The following is a 23,239-nucleotide window of genomic DNA, read 5'->3' on the forward strand; positions in this document are numbered from 1 at the left end:
GGTGATTCTCTGATTTTCCCAGGACAGTTATTGAATTCATACTTTGCTCTTTGATTTGAAATCCCACATGCACAAAATACTTATGTACACTAAAGTCTCTTTTTGAGCTCATGGTTTATTTCTGTCAATCTTACTTTATTACTCCAGCACCATAACTTACATACTGTAAAAATTTATTTAATATCTGACAGTGTGATTTTTTTTTTTGATTCTTTTCTTCCATCCCAATTTTTCTTGGCTAGTATTATGACTTTATTATTCCTGAAGAATTCTAAAATACTTTGTTCAAGTTAAAGAATAAAAACAGATAAGGGTTTTCATAGGATTTTTTAGTAAGTTTTGAATTATCTTTAAAAGAGCATTCATTTTACAAAGCTGCTTTCCTCCATGCAATATGTTGATGTCTCTACATTCACATCTCTTAATTTACCCCTCAGTATAGTCCTGTATTTTTCTCCATGTACAACATGGGCATTATTTTTGAGTTTAGCACAGATTATTGTTTATATTTTACTTAATTTTGTAAGTGAGAATTTTTTGCAATTATATTTTTTAACTCTTCAAACTGACACCTAGGAAGGCAGATTCGGATTGTCAATACTCACTTTGTAACTTGTCATTTAAAATTGTAAGTATTAAATACTTGTTCCAGAATCCTTTCTTTTCTGTTTTTCAAAATTTGTTTCCAAGATTATCAAAGTGGTCGTAGCTAAGTAGTGTATTTGGGGAGACTGATGGAGAGAGGTAGTGTGGCTCATGTACAAACTGTGAGCATTTTCATGGCTGCCTTTAGGCTGGAGAGGCCTCCGAAGAGCCCAGGTTAGACCAGGGATGGCTTTTTATGCACTTGAAAGCCAGCATTCCTGCCTTTGTGGAGAAGCCTGTTGGGCGTGACAGGTAGATGATCAAGGTCCGATGGAGGCCATTGGCTGCACAGAGCGCTGTGACTGTGAGAACTGGCGACCATTAACATGGGAAATGCTTGGCGCCAGGAACACTGCAGGGGAGCTGGGGAGCCTGTGTGTTAAGGATTTTCCAGTCCTGGGAGTGAGAAGAGCAGACTCTGCATTCAGATCTGAGTTTGAATTCATCCTCTCTTGTTTAATGGTCCTCTGACTTTTGTCAAGTTATATATCCGCTTTGAACTCCTGTTTTCTCGTGTCTCAAAATAGGAGAATTACGGCCTGCTGCTAGAGTGTTTGATCAGGGTAAATGATTTGTGTCTATAAGATGCCACGTACTGTCACAAGTTCAGTAAGAAATGGGCTGTTGCCTCTTCTGCAACTCAGTGTTCGACAACACACCTGGGGAAAGCCAGTCCCTAATTTGTGTGTGATGCAAGTAGGAACAAAATTAATGTCTTGCCTTTCGCTAGCAGTATTCTTACTCCTTTGCTTCATTTACTTCTTTCCTCCTTTCATTTCCCCTTTCCCCTCCTCCACCAAAAGAACCTGAGAATATCTCAGAACACTAGATTCAAATTACTTTAAAGGTTGTCTCATCCTCATGAAATGACAGTAACATAAAAAAATCTGTACACATCCCAGAATTCATTGTATTTGATTTACGCACACACACAAAATCAGGCTACCTCCCACTTACAGAGGAAGAAGAACCACTTATTCTGAGTTTTCATTCACTGTCCGTGAGAGCAAAGTGTCTTATGCAGACTTTCACCTGGCTTCATGCATGGTGTTTTTAGTTGGATTTCTGCTTTGTGGCCATAGAATTATTCTCCTAACAGAAGAGAGGAAGTGGAGACATAGACATTCTGCTCAGATATTGGTGTCATCATATTTGAGTTGGGAAGGACTTAAGACAGCATAGAGTCGTATCTGTTTATGGGTGAGAATCCATGATAGTGTAACTTGGACAAGAACCTGGATCTTCTGCCATCGTGCCCACGAGGGTGAAGAGGCAACTTGGTGGGGGATGGCAGTGATCCTTCTTGCTTGAGTTCCAGGGTCTTGCTAGTTTTCATTGCTCACCTGCCTTTAGTTAAGGTCCATGTGGCCTCTCATGGGAAGGTCACGCTGTTCTGATAAATAAAGTTACTAATCAGCAAAAAGCTCTGGACCCACTCATATTTCCCAGAGTTTTTCTGCTGACCTGCTGACACTTTATATAAATGAGACCTAAGAAACTACTGGATATAAAATCCTTTGTGTTATCCTCGAGTTCCATATGAATGGGGTGCTGTCTCAGGCTGTCTAAGGCTAGATCTGAATAAAGATAGGGTGATAGGCTTTGATGCTGGACCCTCCACAATCAAATGTGTTTTCCACCTTAGTGTTTAGAATCAGGCAGATGAGCTCAAATCTTGCCTTTACCAGTTATTAGCTTAGTGACCTTGGGGAAGAAACTGTACTTAATTGTGTTCAATTTTCTTTGTTTGTAAATAAGTTAAGTATTTATTTTAAGGTTTTTGATTTAGAGTTGAATGAGTTAATTTCCTCATTTATACCTAAAATACATATCGCGTGGCTCAATGATGGTGCCTTGGTTGTTGATTACTAAGGCACTCGGCAGGGAGAAAGGGGGTGGGGGACCCCTGGATTCTAGAGCTTATTATATTCCAGGATATGCTTGTAAAAGACTGGATGTGCAGTGGATTTTTAGTAAATATCCATTCCTTTCCTAATCCGCATTGATTGTGTATATATCTTTATATTAATATATGAACAAATTTATAATGCAATTTAAATCTTTCTGTAGAATTTAAAATATGTAGTTGTAACAAAAATACGTGAAATAAAATGATTTCACTTTTATTTTCTTTTCAATAAGCAAAACAAAATAAAATAGAAAAGAAAAAAAAAGGTTTGAAGGAGTAGAAATAACTTTCTTTCCATAGAATCAATTCCCTAACAAAGGTTTTTTGGTTGTGTTGTTAAACAGCATATAAAATTGATAGGTTGTGACATATAGGAAATGAGGAAACAGTGGAGACATACTACCTCCAATGAAGTCATTTAGTTACCACGTCAAAACTAGTTCTGCTTCCTGAATGACAGGCCAGTAAATCGGGAGATGAGGTGTTAGAGCAAGGAATAGTGACTTTATTTGAAAAGCTGGCAGACCCAGAAGATGGCATACTGATATCCTGGAGAACCCTCTTCCCCAAGTCAGAATTCAGTCTCCTTTTTTACTAAAAAGGGGCGGGGGTGTGGTTGGTTGTTGCAAACTTCTTGCTGTACGAATTGATTTCCTTGGAATCCTTTGTTCTTGCAGCTGTCCATGTGGGTCAAATCATGGCACCCCTGTAAAACCTCAAAAAAACAAAGTTTATTCTTTATTTTGCAACTTGCCATCTCTACATAAGTGTAGAAGAGCTAACATCCTTAAAGATCAGAGCCCGCAAAATAGGCCCTCCTGGATATTTCAGGCTAAAGGCAACTTTCTTTTACAAAAGGTGCAGAGATAACAAGTCTTAGCCTAGAAAACAGGGTACAGGTTTAAAGACAAACGAACACATCTAACATGGAGTCAAATTTGTTCTTTTCTATTACAATTTCTTTTTCCACCTCATAGATAATTTTAGTAAGAAACATGAGCAATTTTTTTACTTTTGCTTCTTAATAACGGATAAGTGGCCCAACTACAGTTTTGTGAACAGGGATGCTGTGCGGGCATAGGGGTCACAGCAAATTCTTGTTGGGGGTGGTCGACCCTGCAACATGTCTGATGCCCTGTGAGTGTTGGTGAGAGTCCCCCTAACCAGGGGCTCTCTTCAGGAACCACCATGTGGGCATTGACCTCTGGAGACTTCTTTTTCAGCTGTAGGAAATTTTTTTTAGATGCTGTGATGAAAAAATCACTCCAGCTGGGGATAATCAGGGAATAAAGGAAGGGGAAAAGGGCTTGGAGTAGTGTAGAAGAGAAGGACAGAAGATCAGGGAGCCTGGGGGCTTGGGGGCAGGGCCTCGGGAGAGAGAGTAGCAGAGGTGGGGAGGGGCCCGGCTCCAGAACCAGCTCCTGCACCTTTCCCTGCACCCAAGCCTCACAGCTTTTAATTGGGCCCAAGACTCTTTCCTGTCTGGATGTCACCCTGGGCAGAACGTTGAGAATCGAAGGTAAGGTGTGGGCAGCACTCACCTAGGGGGTCACTGAGGACTTGGTCAAGTCCACAGTGCCTTTTCTAGTCATGTGTCTTCACCTGTTCTTTATCTCAGGATCTGAGAAGCAGGAGCAAGGAACTCAGGGAGAGATCCAGGAAGACATCTGACTCTGTTAAGAGACGACAGTCACAGTGACACGGGGAGCGAGGACACTTGCAGCAAAGTAAAATGACTTCACAACTATTGCATCAGAGCTGCAGGTGTGAGAGAGCCTAAGCCTGTCTCAGAGTGCAGGGGACAAGAGGAAAGGAATGGTAAAATTAACACTGACAATTGAAATTTTGTTAAATAGCTTGCTAATATTAATTGTATCAAATGAATGTATGCAGGTGTATTTCTATGATCATTTATAGGTACACACAACCCCACCAGCCCCTCTTTCTCCCATCGGGGATGGGCTTTCTCAAGCACAGTGCCCCTCCTGGTTGAGTGGGCCACGCTGCGGGTCCTCGTCTGGGGCCAGGCTGCTGCAGGACACTGAGTCCCCGAGGCACGGCCTGGGAGACATGACAGGAATATCTCTGCTCATAACTGAGAGCCTCCGTTTCCCCCTGCAGTGTAAGAATGCCGGTGACTCAGTTAGAAGCATGCATCCAACCCGTCCTTCCGTGTCATCACCATCTAGAATCGGTGCCTGAATCTTCTGAATTTCTCCAGAATGTGGTTTAAAATCACCTTCGACAATTGAGTGTGTGTCCTCTTACAAGTGGAGGAATTGCTGCCGTTTCCCTGGAACTTACTCACCACTAGTCCATCTGATTTTTCTGTGCTAGGATTCAGTATGGCATGCTAAAAATTCTGCAGTCAGATCTTGAAACACTGATGAAGAGGATTATTTATTTTATTTCTTTATATGATAGTGTTTTACTTTCAAAATTCAGAGTTTTCGGTTCTTTCAAAAAATTTTTTGGGGGTTGGAGAAACAACTTTGCTCTTACCATCTCTGTGACCTGTTGCTTTGTGCCTCTCACCTGTCTTCTGTCACTTGTGAGGTGGTTCCATTTGTGACCCTGTCAGGGTTGTTCATGTTATAAAACATATAGTCTGTTAAAGTACAGTCCCTTTTACTCCGAAGACATTCCACAAATACTCCTTAAATCTGGGTGTGGTTTTAAGAAGACAGAATCATTAGAACATGTACTTGCAGGTTGCTAGTGCAAAATCCCCAAATCAATAGTCTAGCTCAACATCTAAAATCTTTCTAATCTACCTTGGGTTTGTATGGATAAGTGAAGCAGTTTGCTAAGAACTCAAGACCAGGGTTAGAATACAGGCTGGTGTAGCTCAGCAGGTCCTCCCAAGATGATGCTCTGCCAGAGGGAGGGGCCGAGGGGAGAGGGCGTGTCCTGCCCTCCCTGAGCTGACAATTTGATGGCAAAGATATTTATCAGGTGAAGAACTGGGAGTTTCTTCTAAGAAGAGTGGGTTTGAAAAGAGTCCTAAAACCGCGGGAGTGACACAATCCCTTTTGTCTCAAGTACGTGAGAGCGGCTGTGGGGACACTTGGGAGACTCGTGAGTCCAGGTGTGCAGTGTTGGTGGCTTCCACTTGAGCGGTGGGACGGTCAGTGTGTAAAAGCGAACAGATTGAAGGCATGTTTAGATGGTAAAAATGAAAGGATGAATGCTGTCTGTGAAGGTAGGATGGAGGAAGGCCCAGGTTTCTGGGTGGATTAATGAGGTAAGTGATGGTCCTGCTGTGCTCTGAGGAGGGAAAGATGCAGAGGGAGCTCTGGGGGAAAACTGATGAGTTCAGCTGTGGGTGAAGTGAAAGGCTGTTAGATGTGTGGACTGGGAGATCTGGTGAGAGCAGGTACTGAGTAGGAGGAGGGGAGAGAGACCTTCAAATCATTTTGTCTTGTGAACATACAAATAAGTATGAGTAATGACACACAACACCTCTATATTCTGGATTAAAACCCAGTAACATTTTTCTATATTGACTGCAGAGGTTCTTAATTATTTTTTAATAGAAATAAAAAAATAGAAACAAAATAGTGAAGTTAATGAACATCTTAGAGTTGATGTGTGTCCTTGTATGTATTTTGATACCTCATCTGTTTATAACCATAATCTACAAAAAGTTAGCTTGTTTAGCATAAGAGTTAAACAGAGGGACGTGAAACACACTGTTGGGGGTTGAGGCTGATCACCTTGGGCAAACTATGTCGCCTCTCTGTCCCTTAGTTACTTCTTCTGTGACTGCCTCCAGGCCCCTCATCACAGCTGATTTCCTAGACTAGATGTTGGGAGGGAGGCTGCTGAAGGGGCTAAGAAGTGGTAACTGCTTGGGATACTGAAGAGAGAGACGAAAACAGATTAAAGCCGAGAAACTGAGTACAAATACCCTCAAAAAAGGAAAAAAAAATCACAAAGTGTTTTGAGCCACTTAGCGTAAGGGAAACAAAATCACGTGGACCCAATTTTCTTGAGCATATGAGTATAGTGGGTGGAAGGGTGTCATCAGAAAAGTGTTGAGAAAAGGCCTTTTGGTTTCCCTTGACATTTGCAGTAAGGATGGGAGCAGAAGCGAAAACACCCTGTTCACTGTGGAAGGTGCTCTTTTTTGCAAAACTGACCAAAGGTTGGAGACAAGTCATCAACGGTGCTGGCAAATGAAGAGACTTCTGGATTGGGTGGGGCACTTGCTGTGACTTCCAGGTGGCCTGCTGGCTGGGGGCTGTGAGGCGGGCAGTAGGTTTGCAGGGTGACCCGGGCATAATTCCTGGCTCTGAGGCTGCTGGTCTGACTAGCAGACCTGAGCACCCGCAGACCTAATGGGGGAGCTCGGGATGTGGCCTGGGACACCTGCCTTTCTGAGGGCAAGAAGAGGGCTCCCCTGAGGGGGTGTCCCTGTGGAGAGTGGAAAAGTCCTCCTGCAGGGGAAGAAGTGCCTCTGAGCAGGGGGAAGGATGCACAGGCAAGACCAGCCTGAGCATGGAGGTTTTGGGAAGCCGGAAGTCATAAAGTGGCCCAAGCAGCCTTGTTCCTGCAAGATTGGAAGGAAAAGATGCTGAAAAAGCAGGCTAGGGTCAGACCGTGTTGTGGGTTATGAGTGACAGTAAAGGACTGGTCAGGCAGGCACGAGAGAACCCTGTGGGCGTCCCAGCTGGGGCATCACGCCAGAGGGAGGAGCAGAGGTATGGACTTTGCCACTTATTAGCTGTGTGACTTTGAGCAATATCACCCCACCCCTCTCTATATATATCTTCATCTGTAAAGTGACACAGCTCGTGTCATCAGAAGGCTTAGTTTAGCTCTGATCCTTTAGTCCAGTCCTGTCAGTGCTGCCCTGCAAGGTTCTGCAGCAGCTGCTGTTACCCTGAGAAGGGAGGGCGTAGAGGGACATTGTAGTGCCCGAGGGCAGGAAGGGGTTGCTTTAAAAGCAGACATGTAGCCGCCTGCAGCTGCAGGCCTGCAGGCAGTTTGGTTGATGGTCCTGGAGAGGACTTTGGAGGCCATAGCATCATCTTAAAACTTGTTTTCCCTTGGGGACCGGATTTGCCTTTGCAGATTAATGTTGAAGATTTGGGCTTCTGGCAAAGCTGTTTTCAGAGATGAGTATATACATAACATATAGTATAAAATAAAATGCTTTTATTTAATCTGTGGGACTTTGTAGCTGTTTGGAGCAGTTCTGTTGGCCTGGTCTCCACGGAGGACACTAGGGGTCAGCAGAGCGTGCGGGAGGGCAGGCCAACCGCTGTGCTTCTGCTGGGGGTTCTCCCCAGCATGGAGCTCTGTTAAGTTGAATCTTCTCTGAGTTTGGTTGCCAAGCGTGCAGACAGCAAATTAATGAGTTCTGGTGGGATTGTATAATGACAGGAAGAAAGAGGAAACCGTAGTTTTTCGGGACTAGAACATGCTTTTGGTTCCTGACTCAGTGTGTTCCATTACAGAATTGATGAGTTGTGTCTATTCTGGGACTTCATTGAAATAATCGTTCAGCCTAAAATTTAAGAGTTATGTTTTATTTGGCGGGAGGCCTCGAGCCTGGATGACAGCCTCTCAGATCTCTGAGGGACTGCTCCCAAGAGGTAGGGGAGGAGCTTGGATAAATAGGAGCTTTACAACAAAGACCAGGTACTTGGAACAATAAAAGATTGCTTGTTATCTAAAGAAAGCCAGATATCTCAAGTTCAAGTATTTAGTGCTTTTCTATGTATGGGATGAAGCAAACATATGGGTTATTGAATTCATTCCTTTGGCAAGCACCTAGCTATCTAGGGACAGTATCCTGTCCTTTCTTATTCTGAGTCTGCTCAGAGGGCACCACTGTGAGTGGCTGAAAGGCTGGGTTTCAGGCATATCCTCGCTGGGGTGTGGCAGCAGCTGCTGAGGGCTTGGTCTCAGCATTCTTTGTTTACTGACATGGTTGTAGTATTTTCACTCACATTGTAGTATTTTCATTCACAGTGCTCCCCCTTGGTCCTAAATTCGACCTATATTTTGAGAGACATTTCATGACCAATTTTGTCCCACGGTGCTAGGATGGCTCATTCCTATTTCAGGTGAAGAATTTTCTGAGCTGCCATTCAAGGTGTTAGGTTTTTTTATCAGGGCCTGTTGATACTAAAAGTTTTCTGGATCGCCTGTCTTACTAGTCTATTATGATCCAGGAAATGTTTGCCCTTCGTTGCTCATTCCCATACCTAGAATCACACTATTACATTTATTTTATGCAGGGTTAAAAATTTTATCTATTTCTTCAGGATGTTTAGCCATCATCAATCTTGTAGGCCTAGTTACACGTTGGGAAATGTAACAGACAACAATTTAATAAAATAGAGATCATATAACTAATATAGCTAGTAACGTTTTTAAGTAACGAGTAAGAATTTAATAGTAGAAAAGTTGTATATTTGGGTTAAAATTTTGCTTGTATTTCTGATTGAGTTTGAGTGATCTTATGAGAAAGTTCATATTTATGGTCAGGCTCCGAGCAGGTATTAATTGGCCAGGTGAGTTCTCCCACGTTGTAAGATCAACAGTGGCCTAAAGAGAACTATAAATTATTTTTAGAATAACGTTTCTGAGGGCTATCTAGTTAGAGCCTTGGAGTAGGGAAACCCACCAAGGTAACACAGAAGTACTAGACATAGGTAATTTACCATAAACTTAACAATTGGAGTAGTTCATAATCAAAGGTAGGAGAAATTGTCAAAGTAATTGGTATACAAGCCTGGTCCGTTGTCTTGGGTCAGCTGTCGAGCTCAGATGTCGTCTTCTTCTCATCCTGGCCTGGTAGCTTTTTCACCATTTTGGCATTGTTTTCAGGTGAGCAAGTGCTCTATAGGCCAGTGCACTGAAGGGGCTGTTTCTGACAGGAAATGAATCATAAATTCCGTTTCCTTCAGCTTTTGTGTGTATGGTCTAGTTAAGAGTACTTGATAAAAGGTCTTTCCATTCAGGTTGGAGACAGTTCTTTAAGTCATGCATGTTCCAGTATGTATAATCCCCTGGCTTAGGTCATGGAGCATTGGAAATTTACACAAGGATAGATTACTGAGCTTCGGAAACAAACCTAGAGTATCCTTTTCATAATTAAATTAAACTGTACAGCAATATGACATAAAAGCAAGGAATGATCTGGGAAGTGTCTTAGTAAATATAGACCTCAATTAACAAAACTAGAACTTAATATCCAGTAAAATATAGATTTTTTCTCTCTAAAATTACCCTCATTTTTCTCAAAGCCAAATCAAGATTAATTTCTTTACAAGTCAAGTCTGATTATTTGATCATATAGGCTTTTTTAAATTGGCTGTGTTGGAACTTTTAATAAGGAGTCTCAGGGTAGAATGTTAATAAGATTTGCTAAGGCCTGGAAAGCCCCGTCAACGGCTTGTCATGGATTTCTGCCTTACAGATTTAGGTAAATTCTTTTCTCTTTAAAATCCTTAAAATACCTTGAGATTCCTATATCTGTTAGGAGATGATCTTCCTCATTTGTCTGATAGAGCCACTGGGGACCTAAGAGATTTTAGTCTATTGAGGGATCAGATAGAGAGAAAAGATAACTGTTCCAAGTCTGATTACATAGGTATAATTTATCAAATTGCTGTGAATCATAGCTAGCTTAAAGAGAAGAGATTCTTTATGTCTGGGAAACAGGTTAAAAGCCAGTAGTATTTTAAACAAAATAAAAATTTATAAACATATTCACCAGTTTACTCAGTCCCATGTAACTAATTCTTTCAATCACAGTTTTCATTGGAAATTTAAAATTTCTTACCCAGTTTAGTTCACTGCTATAGTTTGAAATTTATTAGAAATCAGTAAATCTCCTTGAAGAGCAAGCATTTTGCAAAACCATCAGAAGACAACCATTAACTGTCTATAAATGACAAAAGATTTAAAATCATGGTTAAACACCGTTACACTATAATCGATAAAGAAACCTGGTCACTATACCCAGAATTATCACTGGTAACATTTCAGATATACCAGAATTTTAGGGAGTCAATATAATTTCTACAATATCTATATTAATAATATTTTCTCATACAATATAACCTTAGAAGATTTATTATTCATTTGACAATATCATGTTATTTAACACGCCAATTGAAACTTACTCTTTTAAAATCTCTCTTTGGGATGTTTCAGGGGCCATCTGTAACTTCCCAAACTTAACTGGAGATTAAAAGAACTTTAATTAGAAATTGATATCTGGGGATCTTTTTAAAAGATTTCAGAACACTTGGTCAGATAAACATATAGGTCACTGTAAAGCAGTACTTATTCATTAACAAGAAAATACGTCAAAGGTAAAGGCAGAACAGATCAGTTAAGTGGTATAAGAAGGTTTACAATCTGTTGCTGAAGGTGGATTAACATTTCAAGGAAAATGTTTCCTCTTAACAGCGAGAAAACCAAATCTAGTCTTGTACCAACTTACTTCTAAGATTCATTTACTTTGCCCAAGTTGATTCTAAATTTAGCCAATTCCGACAACGTACGAAACTCTTTCCTTAGGGTACCTCTTCCACAAGCCTTCCACAGCTTTCTATTCTCATATTAGTGTGTCCCTTATTTTCTCTTCCATTCAGAAATAACCAGCTTCAGGACAAAGTCACTATTTTTCATTAACAAAATATAATTCCATTCTTATATCTTCCTTTACACATTTATCTTACTTTCCTAGGATACTGAGATCATTCCCTTAAAAATAGAGTCTATTTCAGGGTGGCACCAACCATTTATTAATATATCTAAACACCTTTAGTTTCTCTGTAAGAGTAAGTTAAATGTTAAGTAATTCATATTTCAATCTTATTTTATCTGAAAATGGCATAGCTATTAAATAAAATCCTATCATTTAACTTAATTTAGCACAACTCTAGAATTTAAAGATACCAAACATTTAGAGATTATGTTAAGCATACATTTTAAAAATATATTTTAAAAATTTACCCAAAGCTCTCATCTCATTTGCATTTAATTTACTTAAAATTTTACCACACCACATTACTGTTATTTTTTTCTTGACAAATCTTCACCAGATATAACAGAATCTTATTTGACTTTCATTAAACCTAGGTACAGTAAAGGTATTATACTTAATATTGATGACTTTAAAGATGTCTATATTAATTAGAACAAACTTAAACTAAACAATATCAAATATTATCTTAATATTGAATTTTTCCAGTTCACGTGATGCTGAAAGTCAATTTGTTCAGTTTTTATTTTAAAAATACTTAATTTGTAAGCTCTTATTTTTTACGTCAATTAAGCAGAGATCTTTGACTTTGATTTTTTTTTTTTAGCTGTATAAATATCTCACATCTGTAATGTGTACGCAGGTTTATAAACAGACAAAAGCTAGAGATCTCATAGCTTCACTTTAAAAGTTAATTATAATATAGGTATAATAATAGATCTAGTAGGCTGAATTTGCTTGCTCAAATCACTAAGGCTTACTATTTATGAAACAGATATTTAAGATTTCTTGACAAAGTCTGAAGGACCCGTCAGAGTTCTGAGTTCTAAAATGCCAAAAATTTCTTGGCCCTAAGTTTTATCTCATTGAGCTAACTAGGCTCAGTCCTAGGTCACTGTTTCTGTATTTACATTTCTGGTCTGCAAGACAAAGACACACGCTTCCAGTTCCCCAGAGAACTGCTCTGTCACCCAGAACCAATTGTATCTCCTTAATTGGCATTTTTTTTATCAATCAGGAGAGCTGTAAACAAAGAATTCAATGTTTTAAAACTTTAAGGTTTACTTTATCATGTCTTCCAAAGATTGCATAAGGTATTTAGTGATGTCTCTTTTCCTTGAGTTATAAGTTAAACCCAGGGTAAACCTCTTATTATATTTTTTTTATTAGCCACTGTATATTAGTTTTTAGTTCTACGTTATATTGGATGGCTCATGTAACTCTATTGGTTTCCTTTACTTTGTTCAATTAATATTTTCTGAGGGACAGATATGTGCCCAGCCTTATAATACCAAGAAGGGGAAGCGTTTTTCCATTGAAACAGATCTATCCCACAACATAATTAAGCAAAGGTTTATATAAAGACCATTTAAATATACCAATTTTATAAATATTTATCTCAAATTTTTTAAATCTTATACCTTTAATTTTTATATTTATTAGGTTTAATCAATAATTTTTATTTCTAGAAGGATTGCCAGAAACTTTTTGTTGTTGTTGTTCATTGTATCTAATTTTATAGAAAAGTCTCTAGGATGCCCAAGTTTCAGCCAAAGTGCTTAGGTCCTACTCAATTTTTAATTTGATTAATTGGTCTGTTGTCCCAATCATTAATCAAGTATATCAGTCTAAATATACATATATTTTAAACTGTGGCAAATAAAATGGACTTGTTTGAACTTTAATGTTGGGGGACAGTAGGTGATCTCTTTGGCCCTTTTTTTTTTAACTTTACTAGTGTAGTATCAAAACCTTGTATCTATTCCAAAAATGTCCATTTTATTTATCTCATTCAAAATAACCATATAAAAATATTTATCCATTTGGGATAAGCCCTTATCTTTTTTTTTCTGACATTTTTACAATCCTTTTTCCAGTTATTCAACTTAATTACCAATAATTATTCTAAGTTTTTATTAACATCTATAGAACCATTTATTGGAAAGGAAAAACACAAATGTAGCTTTTCAAAACAGTTTTTTTTTTAAACTAAGTTCTTAGGTTAACAATTAGATATATTTTTCTATCTTTAAACTTGATTTTAATAGGTACCAATTAAACAGCTGTTTATCATGAGATCTCTTTCAACTTTCACAAATTTAAAAGCTTTTCCAAATTAAAGGATCCATCATAAGGCCATCAATTTATATATATATATATATATAGTGATTTTAAATGAATAAGATGAAGAGGCTTTTCCACATGAGAGTGGGGGTGTTGCCTAAATAAAATTCAAAGCTTTACTCTCCAAAAGCTAAAGGCCTTTGTGGTCCAGGCTGATGCAACAAAGTTTAAGATGGCAAAATATCTGAAAATTGGTACAAACAAAGAATTGCTTAGAATCCAATTTATTTACGTGGCCACCATATGTACGCAATACTTGTACCTTTTGTATGGCAGAGTCCAAGGTTTCCTTTAAAAAGAAAGTAAACATACATATACATACATAAACACACTTAAAAGACCCAGAGAAAGATAAAACGTTTACATTTCAAGGACACAGGAAGAGAAATTCAAGTTCCCCCTAAAGTGGATTTTGTTTTTATAAGTTCAGAATTCCAAAAAATGTTTCTATCAGGCCTGATTATTTACTTTCAGATTGAGATTTTCTTTTCTAATTCCCAATTAATGTTGTAAGTTTTGTATGTACATAAACCTGGCTGGGGTATTAATTGGAGGCTGGCAATCTGTCATTTCTTTTTCTTTTCTTTTCTTTTTTTTATTTTTTTTGAAAGTTCTATTCCCCATTGTAAGGTCGGGTACTCAGAATAAATTTGCTAGTAAGATTTCCCGCAGGGACAACTCTATGGCATGAAGTCTTTGTCTCTACCACTCCTGCAAGATTCTCTGTCACCCGAGAAAGCTGTTACCAGCCAGGAGGATGGTCCCATTTTTGGAGTTGAAAGGTTCCTCGTAAGAGTTTTACTTTTATCCTGAAAAATTCAATGGATGTAACCAAATTGAGGAAAACATTAGACCAGCCTCTTACCTAACCACTCAGTCCTGAACCCAGTGTTTTCAACTTGGACACACTCAGGACGTCTCCACTGGGTGAGTATTTTCCTAATAGGTTTCCACCAGCCCACTTCTGACGTCTCTTCAATGTGGGTATTTCCCGTTACCTTTCAACGAGGTCCCACCCAGTATGTCTCCACTGGGTGGGTAATTCCCCCCAGTCTCCTTCAACTGGAGGGCCAGGTACCTGGAAACACCGCCAAATAAAACTCAGGATTATCAACCAATATATGAGATCCGAGAACCAGGAGAGACTCACCCAAATTCATCTGGACTCCCCGAGGAGGCGGATGGTCACAAAGGGCCACTGCTGGTACAAAGGCCCCAGTTACTCGGAGAGTTCAGGTGGAGAAAGTCTGCTCTGGGTCCCTTCATGGTGTCCAAAACAGTTGACTGAAATACATGTGCCACCTAAAATTTAAGAGTTATGTTTTATTTGCGGGAGGACTCGAGCCGGGATGACAGCCTCTCAGATCTCTCTGAGGGACTGCTCCCAAGAGGTTTGGGATGAGCTAGGATATATAGGAGCTTTACAACAAAGACAAGGTTGTTGGAACAATAAAAGATTGCTTGTTATCTAAAGAAAGCCAGGTATCTCAAGTTCAATAATTTAGTGCTTTTCTATATATGGGAGGAAGAAAATATTTTGGACTCACTGAATTCATTCTTTAGACAAGCACCTAGCTATCTAGGGCCAGTATCCTGTCCTTTCTTATTCTGAGTCTGCTCAGAGGGCACCATTGTGAGTTGCTGCAGCGGCTGGGCTGCAGGCCTTTCCTCGCTGAGGGGTGGCAGCAGCCGCTAATGACTTGGTTTCAGCATTCTTTGCTTACTCACATGGTTGCAGTATTTTCATTCACATTGTAGTATTTTCATTCACGGAATGATTATGGATAATCTGCAACCTTGGAAAGCAGCCGAGATGGAATTACTGCAGGTACCTTCTACTTTAATAAGCCGTGTGCAAACATAAACATGGAGGAAGCAAACGTTTGGATTTGGTGGTGTAGGGAAGGGTTTCTGCACATTACAGGAGAACGCAATGCAGAATTCCTTAAGTCCACCTTTCTTTTCTGTAGTGGTTTCTGAGAACAGTTTATGGTAATTAACCAACATTGACAAACGGTAGCACACATTGCATTTAAGAGCTGGCCGACTGCACACTTAGGTATTGGACAGGTGGAATTCATAGGCAAGTGATCAGGTGGCTGGAAGAGAGTTGGAGACAAGGCCTGGGCCCAGAATCCGGTTTAAATCGCCATTTCCTCACCATAGGGCCTTGGACTAGAATGTAACCTCTCTTAACCTGTTGGTGAATCTGTGAAATGGGCATGATATTATTCGTTTCTTCCTGGGATTGTTGTAAGTTCTGAAGAGTATTGTAGCACACATGAAGCACTTAACACACTGGCATTTATCAGTGTTCACTGTGTGCGGCCGCCCCACTTCGCGTGTGTCAGAGCCGTAAAGGCAGCATTTGTCTGTTGAGGACGCACTGGTAGCCCCTTGGCTAGGTTATGAATTTGGTGATTTCCTTTAATCCTTGTAACTCTGTGTGCCATGGGCATTTATTTTCATGGACAGATGAGGAATCTCAGGGTAAAGAAGACTGTAATTTGCCCAAAGTCAGATCATAATTTTGGGTGCAGTGGCCTCGGTTCAGCATGTGCCCCAGGGCCTTCTGCCCTCTCCGTTCAGCAATAGAGCCAGATGTGGGGTCAGCTGTTTCCCAGCCCAGAATATCTGGCAGGCCGCAAGACACACTGGCCCTGCGCTGCTTGAGCAAAAACTCCGGGGGGAGGCAGTTATAAAAGGGATAAACATAAAAACAGATGACAGCAAACTGTGATCAGCTCTGAGAAGGAAAGGAACACACCTCGCAGTGCAGAGCTGCGAGCTTTCCCATCAGTGCTGCTCTGGGGGCGTTCATATCGGCTAAACAAACTCTGCTGCTGCACCAAGGCAGGAAGGCAGGGAGCGTGTGGCCAGGTAGACAGGGCCTTGTTATCATACTCATTACCCATTAAGCTGCAGCTGTCACGGGCAATTACCTAGTAAACAGTTGTCGGCAATAATCATCACGCTCTTTTCTTGGTAGTTTTATTGGCCCCACCTTTGAGATGAGGTCATTGAAGCTGGGGAGTTTGCTGCATGCCCGTGATCACCTTGGAAATACCCACACTGGTCTATCAACCTAGACTGGTGTGGCTGTCATGTCCCAGCCCTGTGAATGGCATCGTGTTGCTTCTCCCAAGTGGCCCAAATGACTGACATTGATATTCTTAATTCGTAGGAAATGGTATGTGACAATAGGTGAAAAAGGTAGTAAGAAATTGTTTGGAAAACTAGAACAAAATCCAATTCTTCCCCAGCTGGGGAAGCGCACCCAGTGTCACCCACCCTACTCACTGCCTGTCACCTCCTCCTTGCTGACTCCACGTTCAGAAGCCAATCTGAGCCTTTGAAGAACATTTTGCCTCATGACAATGTTGAATAGGACCTGCGAACCCTCTGTCCCTGGTTAACCCTCTCTTCAAAGCCATTTAAATTTTTTGCAGGCTCCTCAGCTCAGATGTAAGAAAAGACTCTTTAAACTTCTTGATGCAGCTCCTTAATGAAGATCTTGTGAAGGAAACCTACTCAAAACCTGGGAGGTATGCACACAGTGACTGCAAACTCAGCACTTTGTGATGTTCAGTATCAGATTCGTGGGTGACTCAGGAAAGGCTTTTATAAGGTAACAAGGGGAAAGTGAATGGACGCAGGATGTGTGAGACTGAAACATCTCGGTCCCAGCCAGCAAGGCACCTGCGTTCAGGATGGTGGGTGGGGAGTGCAGAGTTGTCACAAAGAAAGAAGTGGTGGGATGGGAGGGAGGACAGTTAGGTACTTTACTGGGGAGGGAAACAGTGGGTTGAACATTTCCTGGTTGAACAAGAGGACTGTGACATGATGTGCTTGTATTTTGGAGAGAAGGGTTTTGTGGGGACAGGCCTAGTGAGAACGCTGTCAGGCTGGGGATTCAGCACAACAGGGAAACACACAGAACTGGGCAGACCCCAGGGCCCCTGCTGGGGAAGAGGCTGCCCGCCAATTCGAGCCCTGGGGGCTGCTTCTGTCCCTTAGCTGGGGCCTCATAGCTCCCTTCACAACCCAGTCCTGTTGATACAAGAAAAAAAAACGTGACGCATGAGAAGGGCTGTGTCTCAGGCTTTGGATGAGCCCCTGGGATGTGCCCCACCAGATTTTGTTCCTTGGCTTCATGCAGTAAAGAATTCAAGAGCAAGCCAGTGTTGAGTAAAAGTATATTTATTCAGAGAGATACATTGAAAGGCAAGAGAAACTTCACGAGTTGTGGGGGTTTGATGCTCAGATTAAAAGTAGGTACACACTCCACATAGTGTGGGCCTTCTCTGAAGAGGGAGAGAGAGTGGTGACCCCGAGGTGGTGTTTTGTTGCTCTTTTTTCTTGGGCTTGGTGGTGTCATATGCTAATAAGTAGAAGGATCAGCCTTAGGGCAAGGGGCTTGTATTCCCAGAGAGTTGACCATTTCCCACCCTTTGACCTTTTGTGGCTAGCCTTGGGACTGCCATGGTGCCTGGGGCATGTTATTCACCATGTTACTATTACAGTGGGTGCATAATGAAGCTCAAGATCTGCTAGAAGTTAAATCTCTTCATCCTGTGCCTCAAGGCCTATTGGGGGTTGAATCCTTCACCATTATGATGTTAATTGTTTTGGCCTTCCTTGAATGGATGTGCTCTGCCCCCTTCCATCCTATCTCACTGTGATGACACAGAGAGAACAAAGGCCGGGCCCTGCCTGTGCTCCTGCATTTAACAGCGGGAAGTGAGGTGTGGGCTTATGATGACTCTGAGTGGTGAGAAGGATGTTTCAGATTTTCCCACGTGAGACATGGGGACCTGCCAGCACCCACTGCAGAACTATCTCACGGGCATCGTCGCTTGTGTTGTTTTGGAAACAACAGGCCAGCCAAGAAATAAGCACCACACAGAGGGTTGGAGTACTGAGATTTATTACCCCGGCGGGCTCAGAGGGGCTTCTGTTCCGAAGCTCTGAGCACCTCCAAGACCTGCACGTGAGGTTTTATAGGTTTAATTACAAGTATGGGGCTATTAGCCAATAAGGCTCCAACAACAAAAAGCAAGGAATCAGTACACTGAAGCTTATCAATTTGGAACAGATCACATTACTGACAATTGTTGACATCGGATTTACGAGCTAGCCCAGCAAAACTTACATCAGTAAACGGACACTTATCACACTTAGATTTGTGACTTAGCTTGTTAGCCCAGCTGGGCTTTTCCTTCACAGTGTCACTCATCTTTTCTGTTTTTCTTTTTTTTTTTTTTTAAGTATTTAATCCAAATTTAATATCAGGATTCTTTGGGAAAGAAATTTCTCTTTTTCTTTTCTTTGGGGCTCTTTGGGGGGGTAGGTAATTAGGTGTATTTATCTGTTAGTGGAGGCCCTGGTGTTCGAACCCAGGACCCTGTGCACGCTAAGCACACGCTGTACCGCCCTCCCCATCATCTTTTTCTTTTTGCTTTATCTGTCAAGAATCTTACACCTGAATTTCTAGTCGGCCTTTAACACTTGCCCTGACTTCATGGAATCCATTTTTATGACTTTACCTCCCCCTGGTTTCATTTAAGTATTGAATCTCCATTTTCTCTTCACTCTCAGTTTTGCCTTTTTGTTGTTATGGTTGTTAAGCTGTGTTTGAAAAAATTGTTTAATTTCTCTTTTAGCAGGAGGCTAAAAGTAAATAAATATGTAAACAAACAGCACACTTAAATGCTTTTATACATTCTAAGCTGTTTAGTAGTTACTTAAAAACTGAATTGAATTTTAAAGTGATAACATTTTTAAATTATTTTTTAATTTTTTACAAAGATATAGCTGATTTAAAATATGATATATTTCAGGTGTACAATAGATGCTCCATTTATAGTTACTGTAAAACATTGGCTGTATTCCCTGCGTTGTAAGATACATCCCTGTAGCGTGTTTACATTATATGTTGCAGTTTGTATAAGAAAGTTGGGTAACGCAGAGTCTGGGATGTGGCTGTGTCTGACCCAGGTTCACGCTCACACTGCCTGTTAGAGCTCAGGTCCTCACTCCTGTATGCAGGAGAGCGAGTGGAGGTAGCTCTCATCAGCGCTGGTAACAACCTCTGAGTGGCAGTGAAAGCAGTGACTGTGTGTGGACGTGCAAAGTGTTGTTTCAAGAGCTTTACATGCATTTTTGCATTTAATAATTAAAGCCCTCCTGTGAGGAAGCGTTTTATGATTTTAATGAATAAAACTTTTTTTGATATTGATAGACTTCAAACCTCCGGAAAATTTACAGGAATAGTACAATAAACACTCAGATACAGTTCACCTTAAAGGGCACTATTTGGCCTTTGTGTCTGGCTTATTTTAGCATAAAGTTTGAAGGTTCATCCATGTTGTAGCCTGAATCAGTACTTTATTCTTTTAGTTTGATAATATCCTTTTTCTTTTTTTTCGTTTTTGGTCTATTTAAAAACATTTTCATTGAAGTCTAGTCACTTTATAATGTGTCAGTTTCTTTTGTACAGCACAACACTTCAGTTAAAGAAGAACATACCTGTATTCATTTTCATAATCTTTTTAAACATAAGTTACTATAAGATAATAAATATATTCTCCTGTGCTATACAGTATAAACTTGCTGTTTATTCTATACATACTCTGTATCTGCAAATCTTGAACTCCCAATATATTCCTTCCCACACCCTCTCCTCTCTGGTAACCATAGTTTGGTTTCTATGTCTCTGTGTCTGTTTCTGTTCTGTAGATAAGTTTATCTTTTTGTTTCTTTGCTTTATTTTTTGTTTTTTGTTTTTTTGTTTGTTTGTTTGTTTTAGATTCCACATGTGAGGGATCTCATATGGTATTTTTCTTTCTCTTTCGGGCTTACTTCACTTAGAATGACATTCTCCAGGTCCATTCATGTTGCTGCAAATGGCATTATTTTATTATTTTTTTATGGGTGAATAGTAATCTATTGTACAAATACACTACAAACTCTTTATCCAGTCATCTGTCAGTGGACATTTAGGTTGTTTCCATGTCTTGCTATTGTAAATAGTGCTGCTCTGAAAGTTGGGGTGTAGGTGTCTTTTTGAATTACGGATCCTTCTGGATATACGCCCAGGAGTGAGATTGCTGGGTCATATGAGAGGTCAATTTTTAGTCTTTTGAGGAACCTCTATACTGTTTTCCACAATGGCTCCACCAAACTTCATTCCCACCACAGTGTAGGAGGGTTCCCAATTCCCCGCAGCCTCTCCAGAATTTACTGTCTGTGAACTTCTGAATGATGGCTATTCTGACTAGTGAGAGTTGATACTTGATTGCAGTTTTGATTTGCATTTCTCTGATAATGATATTGAGCATTTTTTCATGTGCATATTGGTCAATTGTATGTCTTCATTGGAGAAATATTTCTTTAGGACTTCTGACCATTTTTGGATTGAATTGTTTGTTTTTCTTTCTTATGAAGTGTAAAAGCTGTTTACATATTCTGGGAATTAAGCCCTTGTCAGTCTCATTTATTGCAACTATTTTCTCCCATTCCATAGATTGTCTTTTTGTTTTGCTTATTGTTTCCTTTTCTGTGCTAAAGCTTGCAAGTTTAATTAAATCCCACTTGTATATTTTTGCTTGTATTTCTATTGCTTGAGTAGACTGCTCTAGGAAAACATTGTTGAGATGTATGTCAGATGTTTTGCCTATGTTTTCTTCTAAGAGGTTCATAGTGTCTTGACTACATGTTTAAGTCTTTAAGCCATTTTGAATTCATTTTTGTGTATGCTGTGAGGGAGTAGTCTAACTTCATTCATTTACATGCAGCTGTCCAGTTTTCCCTACATCATTTGCTGAAGAGGCTGTCTTTACTCCATTGTATGTTCTCACCTCCTTTGTCAAAGATTCAATGACCAAAAATTTGTGGGCCTATTCTTGGTAATTTTGTTTACCCATTCATTGATGGATGGATATTGTTTGTAACCTTTGGCTACTCTGAATGATACTGCCATGAATATTGATGTGTAAGTTTTTGTGAGAATATATTTTCATTCTGTTGGCTGTACAGTTGGCCCGCCATATCTGTAGTTTCCACTTCATGGATCCAGATGGCTGGTTGTAAAGGGACTCGAACATCCTTGGATTATGGTATCCAGGGTGGGGGGTTCCTGAAACGAACCCCCCGAGGATACTGAGGGATGACTCTATATGTAGGAGTGGAATTGCTGAGCCATATATTTCTAACCTTTTGAGGAAACACCAGGCTTTTCCAAAGAAGCTGCACCATTGCTCCTTTCCAACGGCTGCATATTGAGGGTTCCCATTTCTCTGCCTCCTGACCGACACTTGTTATTGTCCATGTTTTCATTATAACCATCCTAGTGAGTGTAAAATCAGATATCATTTTGATTTTGATTTCGCAAGTGATGCTGAGCATCTTTTCATATGCTTATTGGCCAATTGTGTATCTATTTAAATACTTGGCATATTTAAAAATTGGGTCGATTTTCTTTGTATTGGTCAGTTGTAAGCATTTGTTTTATATCCTGGATACTAGTCTCTTATTAGATATATGCTCTGCAAAATTTTTCTCCTATTCAGCAGATTGTCGTTTCACTTTACTTTTTTTAAACATTAAAACAATTTCTTTCTAGGGGAGGTAATTAGATTTATTCATTTTATTTTTCTTGCTAAGCATGCACTCTATCATTTGAGCTACCCCCTTCCCCTTTCATTTCACTTTCTTGATGATGTCCTTTGTAACAAATGGTTTTAATTTTGATGAAGTCCATCTTATCTTTCTTGTTTTTCACTTGTGCTCTTGGTATTGTATCTAGGAAGCCATAGCCTATCCTAGGACCACAAAGATTTAAACTATGTCTTCTTTTAGAAAATTTATACATTTAGTTTTTACGTTTCTGTCTGTGATCCATTTTGAATTAATATTTTATTTGTTATATAAAATACGGGGGTCCAGATTCCAGAATCATTCTTTTGCCTTCAGATACCCAGGTGTCTCTGCACCATTTGTTGAATAGACTATTCTTTCAATGGAGTGTTGTTGGCACATTTCTGGAAAAATGACTGTAAATGTAAGTTTCCCCCCTGGATTTTTTATTGTGTCTCATAGATTTTTGCATTCAAACTTATGCCAGTACCATAATGACTTTAGTACTATAGATTTGTAGTAACCTTTGAGTGAGTCCTCCAAATTTGCTCTTCTTTTTCAAGATTGTTTTGGCTGTCCTGGGCCCCTTGCACTTCCATATGAATTTTGGCATCAGTTTTTCAATTTTTGCAAAGAAGTCAGCTGGAATTTTGATAGGGACTCCATTTAATTTGTAGATCACTTTCGGGAGTCTTAACATTTTTAACAATATTGTCTACCATTCCATGAACATGGGATGCCTTCCATATATGTAGATCTTTTAATTATTTTTTTGGTGATACTTCAAAATGTTCAATGTGAAAATCTTGTAAAATTTTCTTAAATGTATCTCTCATTTCATTTTTTATGCTGTTGTAATTTGAAAGGCTGAGCTTCCTAAGGGTGGGACTATATATCAATTTATTTATTTCTAGGATTCCTACACAGCAAATACCCTAGATTTATATTTGCTACATAAATCTATCCACAATTCTTCCCACCCCCGTGTCATAAGAAACCAAGACCCAGGTTAAGCTACCTGAACTCCTATGTGGAAGTGAGAAGTGAGACCCTTGGGTGGGGCTTTGTGCAGATTATAATGAAAGCTTATTCATTATGGCTTCATCTTAATTTCTTTTAAACAATCCTCTCAGTGTATATAGTCAGATACATTAAGAACATGACCTTTTGATGTGCAGTGGAGCTAAGACAATAAT

At 39.9% G+C, this 23,239-nt stretch overlaps 1 protein-coding gene across 12 annotated transcripts in view; it reads left to right on the forward strand.

Annotated features, from left to right (window-relative positions):
- The window catches only part of LOC141578004 (uncharacterized), a 115,580-nt gene that overhangs the window by 83,007 nt on the left and 9,334 nt on the right, over nt 1–23,239 (forward strand). For 8 of the 12 annotated variants that reach the window (XR_012507832.1, XR_012507831.1, XR_012507830.1 and 5 more), the window contains 2 exons: nt 4,173–4,372; nt 16,856–16,951. The exons of 1 other annotated variant lie outside the window; for it this stretch is intronic. The gene's annotated coding sequence lies outside the window, so the exon portion shown is untranslated. The remainder of the gene's footprint in view (nt 1–4,172; nt 4,373–16,855; nt 16,952–23,239) is intronic. 3 more of the 12 variants (XM_074366464.1, XM_074366462.1, XM_074366466.1) reach the window with 2 other exon arrangements.

Source organism: Camelus bactrianus, chromosome 6, assembly GCF_048773025.1.
Source record: "Camelus bactrianus isolate YW-2024 breed Bactrian camel chromosome 6, ASM4877302v1, whole genome shotgun sequence".
Taxonomy (NCBI): Eukaryota; Metazoa; Chordata; class Mammalia; order Artiodactyla; family Camelidae; genus Camelus; species Camelus bactrianus.